Genomic DNA, 14,247 nt, shown 5'->3' with positions numbered 1-14,247 from the left:
CGAGCAGCCTCGGACGCGCCAAGGGCTCCGGGCCACGCCAGTCACTTGGCCCGGAGAAGTTGGGCGGCCTCGGCCCGCGCGGCCTCGGCAATCTGGGAGAGCAACACGTTTAGTTTGAACTTTCCAGCTCCAGTCCCAGCAAATACACACTCACGCACACACACGCGCGCGCGGAGAGCCTCTCAGAGGCGAGCGAACAGGCGCCGGTGGCTCTCTGGCCGCGGCTTTCTCTCTCCCTCGCTCTTATTGGCGCGGAGGTGATTGTTTTATTTATTTATTTCCTCCTCCCGGCTCCATCCCTCCGCCCCGCGCCTCCCTCCCTTCCTCCCTCTCCTCCTCCTCCTCCTCCCCTAAATCAGCGAGGCCGGCGGCCGCCGTGGCTCCAGCTGCAGCGGAGGCTGCGCCTGCCCCGCGTGGGGGCGCGGGGGGCCGGGCGGGCGGGGAGGGGAGGGGGAGGGGAGGACCCCGGCCGCCCCGGCGGGTGGGGAAGGGGCCCGGCAGCGGCGCAGGCGAGGAGAGTTGCTCCGGGCTCCGGGCACAGTGCTCCCGACAGCCCGCGGTCTGCGGCGAGGGAGAGCCGGCGCCTAGACCCCCGCCCGGGCTGAGGATGCGCGCACCGGGATCGCCCGCCTGCACCGCCGCGGGCTCGGCCCGGGTCCCCGCCGCCGCCCGAGGCCCCCCAGACCCCGCCGGGACCCTGTAGCCGCGAAGACGCGAGTTTGCTTTTTTTTTTTTTTTTTTTTTTTTTTAATGATGCTTTAAGGGCTCGCGGGAAAGGTGCGATCTGCCCCAGGTGCGGCGCCCACCGCGGCTGGCAGGGCTGAGCCTCATCTGCCGAGGAAAGAGGCGTCTTCTCACACCGCAGCCTCCAGGCGCAGTTTTGGGGACGCCTCCGCTTTACACTCCGAGCCCACCTCCCAGCACCGGAGTGGCGGCGTCTCTGCAGCTCAGATCGCCCCCTAAACTGAGCTCTAAAATGGCAACGGATCGCCGGTGTCACTGTCTTTCCGTCCGTAGACCGGGTCCCCGGTTCTGCAGAAGCGATGACCTTAAAGCCAGCAGCCCTTCCACACCCTATACAACCTTGGAAAGCTGAACCCGGAAAGAGCCCAGTTGTAGTTTAAGGAAATCCTTCTTTCGCTGGATCCTCCTGACCCCCGCTTTCCAGCGGCTTTTCCAACGCAAACCCCTTTCAGGCTTCCCGTTAGGTAAATCGTTTATGATTTGGGTCTTTTTTTTTTTTAATTTGGGGGGGTGGCTTATTATCTTTTTTTTTTTTTTAGGAATTCATCATTTTAGTTACTGAAGGGGGATAAACCAAAAGGAGGCAATTCTAGAATGAATCTTGATAAATAAACACAGACAGTAAACTAAGCACCATCTCAAAGGCTGGGATGCAAATCTCACCTCCTGGATTTGGAAAGACGGTTTCTTTCCTCAGCTGTTAGCCCTCTAAAGTCTTCACACTCTTAGGCTAAATGGTCTGAAGACTCCAGATATGGAAACATTGTGATACTAGAGGGCTTACCATCACATCTTACAGTAAGCATACATGCTTTCTATTCTGTCCAGTAATATCTTCCAATTTCTCTGAAATTTCTCCACCAGATAGATGCTCATTTCTTAGAGTTTTGTATCTTTTCCACCAAAATTCCCTATTAAGTGCGCAAATACCCCTTAAAGAGCTGGCATTTTTTCTATTTTACATTTTCGTCGACATTCCTAGGAAGCCCCCCAGAGGTAAAAGGAGGAACAGGTGAGGGATGAAATTGGAAAGGATGGGCGGGGGGGGGGGGGTATTTCTCCAAGGGAACATACATGTCATCCTTTTTACCTTGCTCCAGCTTCGCGGACACTCCAAGTCTGGAGCCTTGACTCCTTCATCTGTCAGAAAAAACAGGTCGCTTATGACTGAGAAAAGGGGCCACCCATAGTTGAATGGAAGGCCCTCCTCTGGAGCAGAAGAAACCAGACACCATATCCAAAAGGCAGGAAAGTACATCACCAGTCACCTGGGTGGTGGAAATGAAGTTGTGTCACTTTCTGGTGGCTTCTGTGGCACCGATATAACAATATCTTTACTTAAAACCTTTAAGACCACATGTAATTGATTGGTACGGGGGATTAAACCTGGAGGCAGTCTATTGCCAAGCTATATACACCCCTAGCCCTTTTTATTTTAAAACAGGTTCTTAAGCTGAGTGACTGCTCACGCTTGAAATCCCAGTACTTGGGAAGCCAACCAAGACGGGAGGATCACAAGTTCGAAGCCAGCCTCAGCTACTTAGTGAGGACCTCTACAACTTAGGCCCCCTTTCAAAATAAAAATAAATAAATAAATAAAACTAGGGTTGTAGCTCATACGTAGAATGCCTCTGGGTTCAACCCTCAGTCCCGCATAGCAACAACAATAACAACAACACCAACACCAAAACACTAAAACAGGGTCTCATTAGATTGCTGATAGTCTAGATATCTATCAGGCTGGTCTTGAACCTGTGATCCTCCTGTCTCAATCTTTCAAGTACTGGTACTACAGGGCTTTACTACCATTACCTGTAGTATAAGGATAATATATATATTCTTCAGAGTATAAAGTATATATATATATATATATATATATATATATGTGTGTGTGTGTGTGTATATATATATATGAATATATATAAGACTATATATATACTTCAGAGTATATATATGTGTATATATACTTATACACACACACACACACACACACACACACACACACACACACACATATATATATATATATATATATATATATATATATATATATATATAAAATCTCCTTAGACTCTGAAGAACAGTTTTAATGGCATTCTTTTTCAAAAATTCCCCTTGAATCAGGGGCACTGGTGCATGCCTGGTATTCCCAGTACTTGAGAGGCTGAGACAAAAGGGTCAGAGATTTGAGGCCAAACTTACCAACTTAGCAAGACCTTGTTTCAAATTTTAAAACAAAATAGGCCTAGGGATATAACTTAGAGGTAGAGCACCCCTAGTCTCAGTTCTGAGTAGCACACCCCACCCCATGCACAAACACATACTGCTTGGAATGCAGCCATTCATCTTGGCCTCCCCCTCCTCACACACTTGTCCCTGACTGGTATCTACTCTCCAGTGTCATGGGTGCTGGTGTTACTGGGAGCTGCATTCAACACTATGGAGATTGTATTCACTTTTACCATGAAAACACACATTTAGTACTGATGATGATATTGACTCTGGAAACATCACAGTCTGAGGTAGTCAATGGAGAAAAGATTAAAATAGGAATTGGCTTAACCATCATTGAAAATAATTAAATGCATTAAACTCTCTATTATCTATGGACAAGCTCTGTTTTAATGGTTGTGTTTTTTAATGTATCTACAATCTACGATCTGATTTATTTATGTGTAGAATGAAATAAAATGACAAGTACATAAAGAGAATGGGTAATTTTTTAAATCTGTAGCCAGGTATTGTAGTGAACCCCAGGAATTTCAGTACATGGAAGGCTGAGACAGGAGAAACCTGGATTGGAGGCCAGCCTCAGCAACTTATTGAGACCCTGCTTTAAAATAAAATAAGAAAATAGGGCTGGGGTGATAGCTTAAAGGTAGAATACCTCTGAGTGCCATTTCCAGTAACACACACACACACACACACACACACACACACACACACTGTTCAGGGTAATTGAATCAGACAAAAGTAATATAAACATTACATAGGTATTAAAGTAAAATTTAATGGCTTGCAAAGTTATTTTGGGCATTTGAGAAATACCCCCAAAAAATCTCTTTAAAAAGAGTATAAAATAAGATCAATGAGTTTCACTTCCACAATAAAGAAATTCACTTTTTCTACTTTTTCACACACAACAGTATAAATCACAATTTTATTCACTGCAGAAATTTTAGCCATTTATAAAATTTTCCGAACATACTTTCTCCTCCTTTATCTGGAATTCCTATTTGCAACCAATCATCTCTTCATGTGTGTGAGTATATATGTACATGTATGTATGTACACACTTTATCAACATATAGCCTGACACTATAGTGTGTAATTATGTGTGTTATAGATATAAAAACTGAAGGTCACATATAAAAAGAACTATTGTTTTACTCCTCTGGTTAAACACAGTGATTTTGAATACTTTAGCCTTATATGGAACCATTTACTTGTTAAACAGTGACTACAAAATCACTTTGAAAATGTTTCTAATATTTAAGAGGTTGCATCTCTTGGTTTTCAAGTTCTGTAGCATGTATTGCTATCATTAATATAAAACTTCGCTAATATAAACCCTGATGTGATACGCTCATCTTTGGCACATATTTGCATATTATGAAGGGAAAAAAAATCTCTGCCTGAGTCTGCTATGCTCACCTCACCTGCCAGAATCTTGAGAACAAAGGTTCCTTGTTCCCTTGTGCCCTTCACCACCACCATCACCATCTAGATTTTTCCTTTATTCCTACCTTCCATATTTTTAATAACTACATTCAGGACTTTGGGGCAAAGACCAAGGAGCCTTTGTCCAAGTTCTTCAATTATATCTTAAGAGGGTGAAAAAGAAGGGCAGTGGGTTAGCTTTTAGGGAGTTTAAGGTTATAGAAACTCTGGGTAATGAGCATGTTAATTTTCCTTAGGGGCCAGTGCCATCTTTATCTGTGTGAAGACAAATCGAAAACTGTGTGCCAAGTATGACTGCTCTTAATCATGTGGATATGAACTACTCAAAATAATTGTTATGCTTTGGATTTGGAATCCCCCCCAAAAAAATAAAAAATAAAAACTAATGTGTTGAAAAGCCTTATCTCCAGTGCAGGGAAGTTCAGAGGTGGAAAGTGGCTACAGGAGGTGGGTCAGTAGGGACAGGGCTTGAAGATGACTACTCTGCCAAGACCTTCTGCCATGATGTTTCTGCCTCGGAGCAGGCTGACCGTGGACTGATGATCTGAAATCATAAGCCAAATGCCAAATAAATCTTTCCTCCTCTAAGTTGATCTTGTCAGGTATTTGGTCACAGGTGACTAATGCAACAATGAAATTTAGAGGTTGATATTCATATGCTCTGTGCACATGTTCAATCATCCCCTTTCTTCCTATCTCAAAATTATTTTAATTTGATCCTTTGTGGAACTTCCCTCATCTTCCGACCATTATAGACATGGCTTCCTTTGCTTAGACCATATCTACTTTGTCCAATCATCTAACTCTTACTCATCATAAGCTCCATATAAACTCACATGGTGAAGATGACAAATACTTCATTGATTGGTTCTGAGCCTTCTTCATTTGTTCTCATGACCCTGTACTTATCCAGCACAGAACAGTACAACTTGTAATTTCTTTTATATGAGATATTTAATGGATAAATTTTCTCCATTAGTGGAATATAAGTCCCATGAGGGGAATCTTCACTGTGATTTCAGCACTTAATAAAATGTTAAAACACAAAATAGTTGCCACAAAGTACCTTTTATTTATTTCTTAAGTTAATTAATTAATTAATTAAAGGTGATACAATTCAGACTGACTATAGACCAGATGGTGGATTGCTGAACAATTGGGATATGATAGGTTACCAAAAGACAAATTAATTTTACCCAAGTTGACTTATTTAATCATTATTATTAAAATAAACCACTGATTTTGTTTTGAAGGATTTTGGTGTGTGTTTGGTTGGTTGGTTTGTAATACTGGGGACTTAACCCAAAGGCATTCTCTCTCTGAGATACAATTCCTGAACTTTTTTAAAAATAATTTTAATTTTAAAAAGGGTCTCAATAAATTGTTGAAATCCTACTAAGAGTCTAGAGGCTGGCCTCAAACTTGTGATTTTTAAAGATCTTATGATAATTTGAAAAATAAGATAATTTAATTATAAATTTATAGTAGAGTATTATTTTAATTTTTTTTAAATGAAGCAGATAACCAAGGAAACAATAAAGGAACAACACTGACTGTTGAGCAAATACATATTTATTTTTAGTACTTTTTAAAATTTTTGCTTAGCATTTGAATTTTCTCACTAATAAAAACATTAGACCATTATAAATTGATTATGATATGCTTGGTATAACATTGGGAATTTTGGAAAAATTTAAATTACTATTAATGAAAAGTATATGAGCTAGAGAGGTAAGACTGATTTACTTTTTTGAAATATAAACTGATTTAGCAGGGCATGGTGGCACATGCTTGTAATCCCTGTGCTTGGGAGGCAAAGACAGGAGGATTGTGCAGGTTCGAAGCCAGGGTCTCTGGCTTAACAGACCCTGTTTCCAAATAAAAATATAAAATAGGGCTGGGAGTGTAGCCCAGAGGTAGAAGGGTTTCCAGGAACTCCAGTACCACCAAAAACAAACAAACAAACAAACAAACAAACATATATATACATACATATATATACACACATATATATGTATATATGTGTATATATATGTATGTATATATACTGATTTATTATCAGATTAATGTTAATGTTATATTATAATAACAGTTATAAAAAAAGAAGAAATTAATATAGGCCCTTTGGATTTTAGAAAGGTCTGTGAAAGTGGTGTAAGAAAATATGATAGAAAGGGATAGATTAGAATTTGAAAAGTACCTTATAAGATCAGAAGTTTTAGCCAGACATGGTGGTGCACCATTCTAATCCCAGTATTTGGGAGGCTGAGACTGGAGGATCACAATTTGTGGACAGCCTCAGCTACTTAGTGAGGCCCTCTGAAACTTAGTAAGACTTAGTGAGACCCTGTTTCAAAATTAAAAAATAGGGCACGGGGTGTAGCTCGAAGGTCGAATGACCCTGGGTTCCATCCCAGACCCGCAAAAAAATAAATAAATAAATAAAAATTAGAAATTTTGAGGCATAAATAAAAGAATAAGAAATTTAAATTAGTTTGAGGTGTAAGAAAAAGAATGAGCTTCAAACTAAATGGTCTATGGAAACACTATCCAGTAAGAATAAAGACTTTATAATATTAACTGTCACTTGTCCTTTGCTCTCTGCATTTTAAAATCTCATTTAGTGTGCAGATTTTAGTTGGAAGTAATTTGGCATTAAGCACTAGTGAGAACTGGTAGCTTAAATCATGTTGAATAGTCTCGGTTTTATAATTTAGAAAGTTTAGTGGTATTTTTCCCCATTGAGTACACCTAAAAAATCCGGGATATTTAAATAAAATTTACAAGCAAATAAATTCACAAAATTAACACATAAATAAAGAAATCTCCCAGGCACAGTGGTGTAGGCCTGTAATCCTAGTACTTGGGAGACTGAGACAGGAGAATCACAAGTGTGAGGCCCAACTCAGCAAATTAGGGAGACCCTCAGTAACTCAGCAAGATCCTGTATCCAAAAGAAAAAAAAAAATATATATATATATATACACATATATGCATACATATACATATATATATATAATCTGGCTATACCACTCCTAGGTGTCTTTTCATCTTTCCACTGGCTATACCACTCCTATACTTTCCAAAAGGTTTGAAATCAGGGAACTACAGTAACATATGCATACCCATGTTCAAAGCAGCACTACTCACAATAGCCAAAACATGGTACCACCCTAGGTCTCCATCAATAGATGAATAGATTGAAAAATTATGGAAAACACACACAATCAAATTTTACTCTGCAATAAAGAAGAACAAAATCATGTCATTAGCAAAAAGATGGAAAGACCTGGAGAATATTATGTTAAGTGAGATCAGCCAAGCACAGAAAGAGAAGGGACATATATTTTCTCTAATATGCTCAAGTTAGGGATTATAGGAATACCAGAGAGACTGCAGATAATGGAGGGGAAACCTCAGCAAAGTCAGAAGGAAAGGTAGGGGAGGAAGAAGACTGAGATTTATTAATGGAAAAGCTACATTCGAATACGTGTATACATGTGAATATAACACTGTTAACCTGGACGCTCAGATTTGGAGGGAGGGAAAAAAGAAAGGGGAGAGGGGCACCAAGTTCTGTGTGAATATATGCTATTGTCAACATGATCCACATTATGATGCAAGACTATAGTGCACCAATAAAATAAATAAAAATAAAAAATAAAATGGTCTGGGGATGTAGCTTGGAAGTAGAAAGTTAAATGCTCCTGAGTTCGATTTCCAGTACCAAAAATAAAGAAAGAAAGAAAAGAAGCAATCTATAAATATTGTAAACCATTACTTTATCTAATTTTTCTCATATTTATATATAGTCCTTCAAATGCATGTTACATACTACATTTGTAAAAACTGTTATTTCAATATTATTTATTCATTATTATATAGTAATATTTTATTTTATCTAGCAATAAAAATAGAGCCAATTATACAATGTTCTTCTTTGTTGATTGAGAGCTCAAACTAACATTAAGTATTCCAGGAACTAAACAATGTCCTTTCAAAAGGTTAAATTTCTCAAAGCTTTTGTGATAACCTTTTCAAATATTACTTTTAATTCTTATTCCTACTAAAATAATTTTAAGTCTAAAATTATAAAAGCTGTGAATAGGAACTGTGGAGAGAAATCAAACTCAATAAAAGTTGGGTATCAAATAGATTCCTATTACCCAGGGCCCTACATACATAAAGTTTTCTACTAATAACTGAAGTAAACTTTAAACTATCCTACAAGAGAAGAAAATAAGAAGTTGGGGCTAGGAGAAGAAAGATGATGTTCTATAACAAGAATAATATGAGCTGGGTGATTTATAAACAGTACAAATTTACTTCTCAGAGTTCTGGAGGCTGAGGAGTTCAAGATCAAAGTGATAGCAGATTGGTTATCTGATTTGAGCCCTTGTTTCAAAATTAAAAATAATAATTAAAACTGGGAGTGTATCTCAGAGGTAGAATGTCCTCAGGTTCAATCCCAGTACCAAAATGAAACAAAACAAAAAACTATCATTTGCATGTAATACATTTTGCTTGTTCATTCCTCCACTGATGGACATGGGATTTGTTTCTACCTTTTAGCCATTGTGGATAGAATTTCTATGAATATGGTATACAAATATCTGTTTAAGTTCCTGTCTGCAGGTTTTTTAAATATAAATCAAAGTAGTATGATATGGTGACTCTTACTAACTTTTGAGAAAATATGTGAGTTTTCAAAGCAGCTATATCATTTTATTTCTACCAGTGGAGCACACAAATTATAAATTCTATGCATTTCACTAACACTTCTTATTTTTACTTTTTTTTTTTCTTTTAATAGCCAACCACCAAACTCTCTGGGTTACAGCTAATGGTAGAGTGCCTGCCTAGCAGCCCTGGGTTCCATCCCTAGCACCTCCAAAGAAAAAGAAGAGAAGGGAAGGGAAGAAATCATTCTAGTTTGTATAAAATGGTATCACATTGTGATTATGATTTGCATTCCTAATAATTAATAATGTGTGTTAAACATCTTTCATGTCTTTATTGTCCAAGTGTATGCTCTCTTTGCAAAAATATGTTTTAAAGTACTTGTACCATTTGTTAATTGAGCTTCTTATTTTGTTGTTAAGACATAGGAGTATTTCATATAATCTGAATATTAACCTCTTATCAGATATATGGTTTGTGAATATTTTATCCCAATAGATGGCTGCTGCTTTACTTTATTATTAGTGTTATTTGATGCACATAGTTGCTAATTTTAAGTCATCCAACTTATATTTTTCCTTTTTATAGTTTTTCTTAAATAACTAATTTGCCAGGAACAGTGGAAATTGATTAACTTCAGTAATTGGGAGGTTGAAATAAGAAGATTGCAGGTTTGAGGCCAAAGCATAGTAACTTAATGAGACCCTATTTGAAATAAGAAATATTGATGGTATAGTTCAGTGGTAGACATTCCTGGGTTCAGTCCCCACTACCATAAATAAAAGTATATTTATCTAATAAATACACGTAATTAGTAAATACATATAAACAAATATATAAGATCTAATTTAAAATCATGATTAACAGTTTGTCAAAATTATGAATATATGCATGTCAGTATCACAGATCTTTTTTTTTTCTTTGCTTCTGACTCCAATATGGCTAGACTTTTCAGTGCTATGTGTCCTATAACAAGTCATCCTATGGTTTCATACACATGTATTAACATGAATAGAAAGTTTAGGATTCTTGAGATATTCTGCATTGTATAAGATATAGTACCTGATTAATATAAGTTCACAGTTCTCTTTATTTTTACTTTCTAAATTTCCAGGGAGGATAAAGAAACAAATTCAAGTTATACACTTGCACTTTCTCTTTTTGAATACATGTGATTATCCTTGTAAGATAAAAAATGGTTTTATTTCTTGACTGGAATCAGAATTAAAAGTGGTGCCATAGGATAATTGTTCTGGAGAGAAGATGCAAAGACAGTCAAAACCTTTCTTTTTTTCTTTTTCTTTTTTTTTTTTTTTCAGGTCTGGGGATGGAACCCAGGGACATTCAAACTCCAAGCTACACCTCCTGCCCTATTTTTTATTATTTATTTTGAAACAGGGTCTCGCTAAGTTGCAGAGGGCCTCGCTAAGTAGCTGATGCAGCCTGCGAACCGCGATCCTCCGGTCTCAACCTCCAGAATGCTGGGATTACAATGGTGTGCCACCTCACCCGGCTCAGTCAAAACCTATTTTGTGTACACTGTTTTGCCTAAAGCTTTTACTAACCCAAAGAAATCATGTTTTCTTATTGTATAAGGACATCACAAATCAAGAAGCCTATAAATGTTCTGAAAGCTCATACAGTTTGTTATATTAATAGATTTAATAGATGTCATTTAAATTTTCTAAATGTCAGCATATGGCACTTTAAAACTTTCTTTTTTCTTAATCACTAGTGACTACATTTACCTTGCTGAACAGAGCTTAAGCATTTCTGTAACTGTGTACCTCGATTTTTGTCAAATAAAAACAGATTATATATATATATATATATATATATATATTTTTTTTTTTTTTTTTCTGTACTGATTCCTACTTTCAGGCACTTTTAAAAATATACTTTTAGCTGGGCATGGTGGCACATGTTTGTAATCCCAGCACTTGGGAGTCTGAGACAGGAGGATCACACAGGTTCAAAGCCAGCCCCAGCTACTTAGTGAGGCTCTCAACAACTTAGTGAGACTCTGTTTCCAAATATAGTATAAAATAGGTCTGAGGGTAGAGTCCAGACATAGAAAAGCCTCTGGGTTCCACCTCCAGTAACACACACACACACACACACACACACACACACACACCATATATATTTATATATATATATATATATATATATATATACTTTTATTGGTACATTGTAATTATACATCATAATATCATAATGATGGTCAACATAAGAAAAACAGACATACACACAGCATTTGGTGTGATTCATTCCAAGCACTGAGATTTTCTTTCTTAAGTGGGCGAATCAATGATTCAGTATGTTTTGAAGCTAACGTTTAAGAACATATTTTAAAAGAAAGAAGTTCATGATCTTAGCACTCTTAGAAATCAGTCCTCAAGGATCATTGCACCACTTGTCAATCTACCAGAAACTGCTGGGTAACAACAAAGACCGGGAAAGTTGCTTGTAAACTGCTTTGAATTGGAGCACTTTACCTTCTCAATAGATGAGAACAGAAGATTTTTTTCCTTAATAAACTGAACTTCAATTTTATAAAGCCATCTGAATCTTTTTAACTGCTTTCTTTAAACATGCATAGTAAAATCTTTCATGTGAATTTCATTAAGCTTCAAGGTCATTTAGGAGAAAATGGTAAGCATATCAATGACAGAAGTGTTTTGCATTTAGTGCAAGTGGTTGTCTATCAAATAGCTCTGTGTTAAGACAGGAAGCTCATTCATTTTCTATTATCGTTATAATATTTGGAAAGAAATCTTAACATATCATATATTTTCTTATTTTTTTGTTTTGTGTCATTCAGAATATATCTCTCATATAATAATAAATACTTTTGCATTACTATAGCTATTTTTTAAATTTCAATAAAGAGAGAGAGAGAGGAACAGAGGGACTAGCCTATGACTATTCCTTCAACTAAATTTAACATGTACCTGAATACCTAGGATTATTTCAATATTTTAAGAAATATATACATATATTTATATATTCATTCCTTGTCTTTACACTGGGAGGATATTTTATAAATTTTTTTATTTACTTATTTTATTCATTTATGCCTGTATGTATGTATGTATGTACGTATGTATTTATTTATTTATGGAACAGGAGATTGGACCCATAGACATTCTACTTCTGAACTATTTCCACGGCCCTATTTTTACTTTTATTTTTATTTTTGAAACAGTTGTCACTAGGTTGACAAGTCTCACTACTTGCTGGGGCTGTCCCCAAACTTATGATCCTCTTGTCTCAGCCTCCCAAGTACTGGAATTATAGGTGTGAGCCACCATGCCCAGCTATAAATATATGTGAAGTATGTAAATGCATAGTCTGAACTTGTTTTGTATCTATAATATATATTTAAGGTTTTTTAATTTTTTTTCTATGGGGCACTAAAGTTATACATGAGACTTAGATTTTTTTAAATACATGCTCATATATGTACAAAACATTATTTAGTGTGTTTCCTTTCCTTCTATTTTCCCCTTTTCTCCCTCCTGATTTTCATGAGGTCCCTGTTCTTTTATTTTGTCCCTTTCACTTTCACATATGAGAAAAAACATGTGACCTTGATTTTCTAAGCCTGGTTTATCTCAATAGTTCTAATGGAAATCATTGTTTGCATGAAAGAAAAATTACTTAAAAATGCAAGATATTCTTTTAATTCCTTTTTTCCCCTCCTGTGGTACTGGGGTTACTGGAAGCCCTTCTACCTACAGGCTACACTCCCAGACCTATTTTTGTTATACTTTTTTTTTTTTTAATTTGGAAACAGGGTCTCTTAAGCCAGAGTGTCTGGCTTCGAACCTGCGCGATCCTCCTGTCTCTGCCTCCCAACCGCGGGGATTAGAAGCGTGCGCGACCCTGCCCGGCTTTTTAATTCCAATTAATTTATTTTTGTTTTGATAAGACATAAGTTTATGTGTAATGGCTTTTTAATTCCAATTAATTTATTTTTGTTTTGATAAGACATAAGTTTATGTGTAATGTATAACAGTACTGACTCAAATTCTGCTATATAAATATGTCAATATGAAAAATTTTAAATCCTACTGAATTTTAGATATAATTTTACAGATACAATATTCTAGAATTCAAGGGTGATATTAAAAAAAACACTTCATTTAAAGAAATAATTAGCATTGTCAATACTTTTTTTTGTGTGTGGTACTGGGGTTCCTGGAAACCCTTCTACCTCCGAGCTACACGCCCAGACCTATTTTATATTTTTTTTTTATTTGGAAACAGAGTCTCTTAAACCAGCAAGGCTGGCTCTGAACCAGCGCGAACCTCCTGTCTCTGCCTCCCAAGCGCGGGGATTACAAGTGTGCGCCACCACGCCTGGCTAATATATATTTTTTTAATGTGTTATTTGAGCTTCTTTAATGGTATATCTTGCTCATAAGTATTAAGACTATATATAACTAAGAAAATATGTTGCTAGTAGAAGAAAACATATACACTGAAAAAACAAAATCTTTTTATGTCAAAATAATGAACAATACAAAAATATATTTTGCATTAAGGTAATCTGATCTTATATTTATCAAAGATAAAAGGATGTCCTATAGTAGTGTTAATTAGCCATAATGTTCTAAGGAGCTGTGTATAATTAATTAAATTTTTGATTGAAAGTTAATTGGCACAACTCTATTCTCAATTGTTTATTAATTTTCTGAAAGTATATTAGCATAGTTCTTACCTTAATAAGTAAAGTATAGTAAACATTGGCAACATAATTTTGAATTAAATGTATTCATTACTTAAATATAAATTGAGCTTTAACTATATTATAAAGTGATTTGAACACTGAAAATGAAGAGATAAATCCTAGCTTCTTTTTTATTGCTTTCTCATTTAGAAACCCATCAGAAGGTTGAGATTAGCTATATGGCATACAAGGGCCAATACAGTTATCACAAAATTGTTTTTTTTTTTAATCTTCAACAACCTTTAGGAGAAAAGTATAATTCCAAATTATTTCATTAAGGGTAGTTCAGCTATCTTTCATCCATTAATGTTTATTTGGGGTGTTGAGACCATTGTGGTGATTAATCTAGACAGTCCACTTGGCTATAAAACATCTAGGAGTATGTGACTTCTCAGTATATTGATGAG

Source organism: Muscardinus avellanarius, assembly GCF_963383645.1.
Source record: "Muscardinus avellanarius genome assembly, chromosome: 14".
Taxonomy (NCBI): domain Eukaryota; kingdom Metazoa; phylum Chordata; class Mammalia; order Rodentia; family Gliridae; genus Muscardinus; species Muscardinus avellanarius.
Note: the sequence above shows the minus strand (reverse complement) of the source record.